The sequence below is a fragment of the Cyprinus carpio genome, chromosome A4, assembly GCF_018340385.1.
Source record: "Cyprinus carpio isolate SPL01 chromosome A4, ASM1834038v1, whole genome shotgun sequence".
NCBI lineage: Eukaryota > Metazoa > Chordata > Actinopteri > Cypriniformes > Cyprinidae > Cyprinus > Cyprinus carpio.
The window spans coordinates 22793495-22801716 of NC_056575.1; the positions used below are offsets into that span (position 1 = coordinate 22793495).

General features: G+C 34.6%; 1 long non-coding RNA gene across 3 annotated transcripts; it reads right to left on the bottom strand.

Annotated features, from left to right (window-relative positions):
* Positions 1–215: 215 nt before the first annotated feature.
* LOC122140455 lies at positions 216–5377 on the bottom strand. Of its 3 annotated transcripts, none has more exons than XR_006157122.1 (7): positions 5356–5377; positions 4697–4729; positions 4529–4595; positions 4324–4431; positions 4096–4238; positions 1788–1862; positions 216–860 (listed from the first exon to the last, which is right to left on the bottom strand). It is a non-coding gene; the product is annotated as an uncharacterized LOC122140455 (long non-coding RNA). The 3 variants fall into 3 exon arrangements; XR_006157121.1 differs by having other exon boundaries at positions 4316–4431; positions 5356–5374; XR_006157123.1 differs by lacking the exon at positions 4697–4729 and having other exon boundaries at positions 4316–4431; positions 5356–5374.
* Positions 5378–8222: the final 2845 nt, after the last annotated feature.

The following is an 8222-nucleotide window of genomic DNA, read 5'->3' on the forward strand; positions in this document are numbered from 1 at the left end:
TACATCTCCTCGTCTTCATTCCTGTGTCCTGATCGATACACAATAGCCTGCTAGAATCCTCACTAACACAGTAGTCTCATTAATACAACTCCTCCATAATTTGGTGCAAAAAACTAAGACATAATAAAAAGATATGAAACAATTCAGTAGATACTTCATTACTTTTTTGCAGAAGAAAAGTTCAATTGTTTCCCGAGCGTCCTATATGAGGCCACCTGCTACAAATGTCTGGTGATGTGCTTTAATACGGCTTTACTATCAGAAGATAAACCTAAACAATATTACAATTACCAAAGAACCATAGTTCTTGAGCTTCTCAGAAGATAAAAGACATTCATTCATAAAGAGTAAAGATATGTAAAACAACAATATGGAGATTTCTAGCATCTCTCCTGTATTATTTGGCCCACTTCAAAACACAAACAGTTTTTAGAAAATGAGTGTGTTGAGTTTCTCAGGAGAATGTGTGATCTCTGACTGTGGAGAAGACTCTTTCAGACAGTGCTGCGGAGGCAGAGTTAGGTGCTGGACAGCCGATAGAGAAGAGGAATGTCTTTCTTACCCCAGCAGCAGAAGACAGGCTCTTCTGAGGGAAGGACAGGAGGCTTGATGCAGTGTTTTGCTGTAGAACAAGGCTCCTTCTCAGCACCTGATCTTCTTCAGCAAAGAGTTCCTCTAGTGCAGAGTCAGAGACTCCAGATTTCTTGCAAACTGGAATCTTTTAATAACATTTAGCATATTATTGTAGTCAGGTTTATTGTTTTTATTTTAACACATGGCAAAGGTATGAGAAAATTGTTTAACGTGTTCTTCCCCCTCTTCTTCATCCTGAGCCTGCACCGTCAATAAACTTCTCTGAGCTGAAAGGGAGGATCATCTTGTTAATGTTGCTAATGTATGTACACAGCCATTCAAACATTTTTTTTTTAATGTTTTTCGAGAGAATTCTCTTCTGCTCACCAAGGCTATATTTATTTGATTACAATCACAGTACAAAAACAGTAATATTGTAAAATATTTGTAAAATTTAAAAACAACAGTTTTCATACTCTTTTTTGAATAATACTTTAAAATGTATTTCATTTCCTGCAAGGCAAAGCTGAATTTTTCAGTAGCCTTTACTCCAGTCTTCAGTGTCACAACATGATCTTATGTCATATACTGATTTGCTGCTCGAGAAACATTGCTGATTATTATCAATCAGTGCATTTACATGCACTTAATCGCATTATTGCCGCTCTGACCAAAGCGTGCATGTGCTCATGACGTACATTAATGACATCAGGTAAGTCCATACTCTGATTTTTGGAAATAATCACATTATTTGTGCGCATGGAAACAGTTGTGCTACTTAATATTTCTGTGTAAATCTTGAATTTTTCCTTCATGATTATTATATGAATACAAAGTTCAAAACATAAAAAAAAAACTTTTTTAAAATTATAATTAAAATTTAAGTCTTTTCTACCACTTAAATGTCTTCCCAAAGAAAAAAAAATCACCTTTTGAACTGTAGTGTAGACAAAAATATTGTGCAGCACAACTGTTTTCAACATTGATAATAATCAGAAATATTTCTCGAACAGCAAATTAGCATATTAGAATGATTTCTGAAGATCATGTGACACTGAAGACTGGAGTAATGATGCTGAAAATCACAGAAATAAATTATACTTTAAAATATATTTCAAACTTTTGACCAGCTGTGTACATTGCTACATTTAAATGAAAACCACTTGTGATAAACAATGCACACATTCTAAGAAAAAAAACAAAAAAACACTTACATTCTGATGATTACTTCCTTTCCTCACTGCTGTCTTCTTCAGTTGTTCCCAGACTTCCTTATTTTTCATCTTTCCCTTGAATTTACACAAACATAAACAAATAAAACTAATTAAACAAATAATTTTATAGACAATTTGGATAAGTCACCTGAGACTTTTTTTGATGGTGGCCACAATCTGTGAATCTTCCTTTTTGAAATCTTAAGTGGTTCTCCAGCTTCTAAAGGAAAGGCAGATTCTGGGGCCATTTTCACAGAGAATTTTATCTTACTACTAGGTGTCCTAGCTAGGAGATTTAGCTTAAAACCTATTAACAAAACTCTCAAGGGTCTACAGTAACTAAAAAAGAGAGTTGAGTCATTGCAATGACCTTTTTCTTTGTTAAATTTCCAAACTTGGAGCTCTTAATATTGAACTCTCAAAGTGCACCAGATAGACGAATTTAACTTTAAAATGTACACAATTTCTTACACGAGACCATGCCCCCAGATCCCCCAAACAACACAAGCCTCCATAGTCTCAAAAAAAATAATCCTGTGGGAAATACAGCAAAGTGATGTGGTTGTGTAATTTAGTGAACAGTGAAAGTGACGTGACATTCAGCCTGTGGCATTTAACCCATCCGAAGTGCACACACACAGAGTAGCACACACACACACTGTGAACACACACCCGGAGCAGTGGGCAGCCATGCGGCCCGGGGAGCAGTTGGGGGTTCGGTTCCATGGCCTTGCTCAAGGGCACCTAAGTCATGGTATTGAGATCCTCCTCACATTGGTCAAATTTAGGCCAACTCCAATATTTTTTAAACATTTAAAAACGGGAGGTTCTCATAAAGGCAGTGGTTTACAATTGTGGTCCTGGGGACCCGCAGCACTGCACACTTTGTATGTCTCTCATTAAACACACATGATTCAGATAATCAGCTCCTTAGGAAAGAGCTCCATGAACTAAACTAAACTTGTGTAAGTTTTTAGATAACTGGTATCAATCTCAGACAGGTTTGGTCAATAGTTTGCCAGGTTTTCTTAGGTAAATGGAAACCCTACTTGAAGAGGTTGTTCCACATTATTAATCAAGTCACAGTTCTCGTGAAATATGGTGAGGAAGAAAGATCTTTCTGAAGATGAAAAGTATGAAACAATGCAATGTCTTGCAAAAGGCATCAAAACAAACAATATTTTGTCAGTCTACATTGAGAGGATCTTGAGACTCCAGTAGCTTCAAACATCTGTCTGCTGCTCAGCAGTGGCTTTTTTACAGCTGCCATTACAATACAGTTAATTTGTTTGACAGAAACTTTGCTTAATAAATCTTTATCTGACCAAGATCTTCTGTGCTCTAAGTCACTCACAAATCTTTTGACAGTTCAATAATCTCTATTTGCTTTTCACAAAATATTGTTTGTTTTTCATACTTTTCATCTTCCTCACCATATTTCATGAGAACTGTGACTTGCTTATTAATTTGGAACAACCTCTTTAAATAGGGTTTCCATTTACCTAAGAAGGCCTGGCAAACTATTGACCAAACCTGTCTGAGATTTATACCAGTTATCTAAAAAGATGTGAAAAAAACCACAAAAACAAAAATCTGACTATTTATTGTAACAAAACCCTATTGATATCACTTGCATAATAATTTGGAAACTCGGTGTTATATATAAGTATCGTGATAGTATAGTGTATCGTCCCAGCTCTAGTTACTACAGTCAAAACAATAAAACTCTTCAAGAGCACACAATAACTGAGATTTAAAACTGTTAAAAGAAAAGGCTCAAAATATTGCACAGATATAATACACTACACATCAATATCTCTTCCCTTGGTGTTTTGAACATTTCTATGTGTAGTGCTGAACGCTGTGACTCTGTGTTGCTTCAAGCACATCATTCTGCGCACTGGTTGCGCATAAGCACTATGCGCTGTATAGGAGCCATACCCTTTCATATTATAATACTTCAGCGCAATTAAAGCTTATTAGTCTTTCTTGTTCTGTCCTGTCTATCACATGTTGCTGCCTTCATTACTGTGATATATGTTAAAAAGAAATGTCCTTTAATTTTATAGTATATAATTTATATATATTAATATATTTATGCTACTTGTTTTTTCATAAATTTATTTTACAACAATATAAAGAGCAATGTGTAACATTTTACCAGATTTAGTCCTACACTTATTAACTTTTATCCTCAAGATGTTTTGTGAATATGGGCCCAGGTCAACACACAGAAATATAGAAATTCTACACTGATTAAAAAAAAACTGCACTGGTATCAGATCAGATCGGAATTGGCAGTCATTACCTGTCTCTCCTCCTGAGCCTTTAGTCGTGTGGGTCCAGGAAGGCTGTTTGTATATCTGGATACTGCTGCACAAATCTTTTAACCATGAGAAATGCAGTTTCAGCATATCCTCACGTCCAGGACAGCAGAGTGGTCAGGATGACCTGAAACATATAACAAACTGAAATCAATTTAAATGTATTTAGTCTTGCCTGAGTGATGCTGAAACAACCAGGTTTACTTTTTCACCCAGGATTCACTGCTTCCTATGGAACAGTCTTCATGAAGAATGATCTCTTGATCCTGGATCCTTGCTGACATCCACTTGGAGATGATTTAGATGATATGTGGTTGTGTCTAAAGGTTAATGAATCAACGTTACAAGAATACTGATAGCAGCACTATTGATCCTGTAGCTTATATCATTCTTTTCAGTATTGAACCAAATTAGTACCAGTTTTTGAAACCCGTCTCTATTTGTAATAGTTGTCTTGTTGCTGCTGCCCAGACTGTCTCTCCACCTGATGATTAAAAAAAAAGTATGTTAGTTTTACAGCAATGAATAAAACATTTAAACTGCTAGGTGGCAACAAATGAATATCTTTTCTTATAAGCAACTCACTGAATCATTGACTCAACTGGTGTGAGGCAGGCCCTAAAAAAAGTGAACCATTTGTTTATTAAATATTTGTTGAAACTAAAGTATCAGATCTATTTGAGAATGAAACTAGAATAAAAAGAATGCATGTGAAAAACACCATTAACACCAATAATGAGCAGATGACAGAATTTACAGGCCTACCACTTGAGTGAGAAAAGGGGAAATCATTAATCCCACATAACGTTACACTGAACATGATTTCGGCAGCCTCGGTCTAATTAACGTTAAACTTTATATTTAACGTTCTATCGGTTTATATTCAAGTTCACAGCATGGCTAGCATGAGCATCATCAAGCTCGAGCGGCAGACATTCAAACAAACTAATTAACGTTACTACGGTTAAATTTTAAAGAATTAGAAAGTGAATATTGTGTAGTTTATCGTGTTAAATGTAAAATAATTTAAAAAAGGTATAAAATTGTATCTCAAGATTTTAATAGTTAACGTTATCTTAGACCGCCTCTGAGACTGCTCTTGAGCTAACCTAACCAAACAGAGCATTTTGTTTATTAAACTGAATAAGAAAACCCTACAAAAATACAAAACACTACTCCTCTTTGGTGACATCTAACTTTATATCAGTAGAAACTATGAATAAAAGTAGATTTATAGCACTTACCTTTTCCTCCGTGTCCGTCTCCTGTAAGTTGACCGTTAATGACGGGCACGCGCACTTAACGTTACAGTACTCAGAAAGTGACGCGCGCTGCTAGTTTAAATGTTAATTTGTCCCGTGCCCTCTTTCAATGAATCTCTGTCATTAACAAACATTATCACCATTTGCTAAGCAAACTATTTGTTATTTGTTTTGTCGTTAATTTAATAAATGTTTTATATATCTAAAAATATAATAATAATTCATGCCATATTTTAAAATTCTTGATGAATTTAGTATATTTCTCAAATAATAGGCTATTCAAATGGTATCTTAATAATAATAATAATACATGCAGTGGAATAATATGAAAAAGTTATCTGGAGACCAGCTGATCACGTCGCTACAACGTCCCCAATGGGACTAACTAGCGACGTCTTTTGAGGACGTGCCCGCGACGTTTCTGGGATGTTAGCCGAGATCCTAAAAAATGGAACTTTACCACGACGTCCTCACAACGTTGCCATAAAGTAATGTCGCGCTGACCAAATGACGACGAACTGGCGACGTCCTCACAACGTTCTGTGTTTGCTGGGTTGTCACTTCAGCTGCTGTTATTTTATTTTGGTTCCCATCTTTCGGTGGAGAGAAAAAACTTGTCATGCTAGCGTTAGCATTTCTTTGTTGTGCATTTCTCTTGTGACTTTCCACATCTCCGTGCCTCCTTACATCCCCCTCACCTCCATGCGTGATGGTAAAACATTGGTGGCATACACTGCAATCTCCTTTCTTAGGGTCACCTGTAACTGGTTTTAACCATGTATATTTTTTCTCCCATTCCTTATTATACGAACAAAGACGCTTTTTCTTCTCGGGAGCTCCGAATAGATCCTTTTTTCTCTTGCGTTTTTTTTTTTTTTTTTTTCTGTGGGGGGGGGGGGGGGGGGGGGTTTCAGTGTTTTATTTCTGTTCTGAAATATTCGGTGTCTGAGATTTTCGGTGACGCTGGGCAGAGCTTACATGAATATTCAAGAGTTTCCTGTTTCGCGTTAAAGCGACTCTGAAAATATTTGGTACGTTGTCACTGAAACATAAACGATTTTCAAAAAGGTATGTTTTAGCGTAGAATGACATTATGCTTAGTGTATTGTTGTTTTTATTACTATTGTTAATATGCAAAATAATTTAAAGATTGTGAATTGTCGTAATGATTTACCTGAGGTAGGCTATGCTCCAAATGAGCTACAACAATTAAGCATTTTTATAATATAAGAGTCTTAAAATGTGTCGTTTAATAACTGTTCCAAAATGTATCTGTTGTGCCATAATAAAAACAAAATTGTATGATGATTATTCTGTGTCATTCCTAATCGTTTTGCCTCAATCATTCAAAAAAATTGTTTTAATAACAAAGCAAAAGATGATTTTTTTTTTAATGCACACATGAATGGAATATAAACATTCTTAATCTCTGTATTTATTTATTTATTTGTCTAAAAAAATATACTTTAGTACATAAAATGCACTATATATGCACTATATGCAAAAAATGTACAAATGATACACTTTATTATTGTTTTTAATCATATACACATTGTGGTGCACTTGAAAATCATTTTGACTCAAATGTGTATTGGTCAAGTTTTGAAAATCCACAACCTTGCAGTACTTTAAACAATTTTTTGCTTATTTTTCTACAAACTTATAACAATTAAAATGTTTTTTTAGTTTAAATAGAAAGTGGCTATATCAAAAACATACAGTAATTTGTTATATTTTCATTTCAAAGATCTTTGGCTGAATAAAGACTTCAACTGATGGGGTGCGGTGTGTTAAAAGTTTTATTAACCGATGGTGGTGAAGGCATTACGTAAATGACATTTACTACACACCTGTATAAATATAAAAAATACATGGTCATGTTTTGAAAAAAAAAAAAAAAAAAACAAACTGTGAAAGCTACAGGAGGATGTAACAACTTGTATATGTGTTCAGGGATTAGGCCTACTGATCAACATAAGCAAGCACATGTTTATGATTTCTGTTGTAAGTAAAATTATTAAATACATTATTAAAGTAAATTCCTATATGAAACAAGAAATGGCAAACAGAAAATTTATGCACCATGAAACAAACTCAATGAAATCAGCCTTTCAAATCAATGGGATCATATTGTTTATACCACTGCAGAAAAAGCCATTCGAATGACCCACATGTTTTTAATATTTAGTGGAATATCCACCAACATGATCTTTTTTACAAAACCCTTTATCCATGAAACATGTTTTATTAGGTTTGCTTGGTTTGATTACCTTTGATTATCCTGATTCCAAAAGTGTGGATTTCAGGAACAAAATGTAGTAAAACTTTAAAACTGGTTACATAATACAAACATTTGTATCAAATAGTAGGCTATACAAGTTTTTATTTTGCTATGATTTGTTTAAACTGACACTGAAAAGTACACATCCACCATCCCCTGCATCAGATAAAAAAGCAAAAGTAATTCTGATTTACGCATGTCTTTATGTATGTGTGCGTGGCCTCATATATAACATTGACAAAAATATAAGTCTCCCCCATTAGAAGACTTCTGTAAGCTTAGGAAAACAATAACAGGCATATCAAACTCTGGATTTGTAACGATATATTAATTAACAAACAAACAGCTTCCCACATGAAAGGCTGTCATGGGACACCTTTTTTAAGGAGAAAAAAAAAGTTAAATAGTTACCTTTATATCGTTCTTCATTTCTCACCTTACAGTCTTACAAACGTGAGCAAGTTTGTGCCACCATATGCTTACAAACTTCAAATGACATACATAATAGCCAAAACAGAGGAATATGAAAAAACTATTTAACACTACCCCATTTAGTTTCTAACGATAG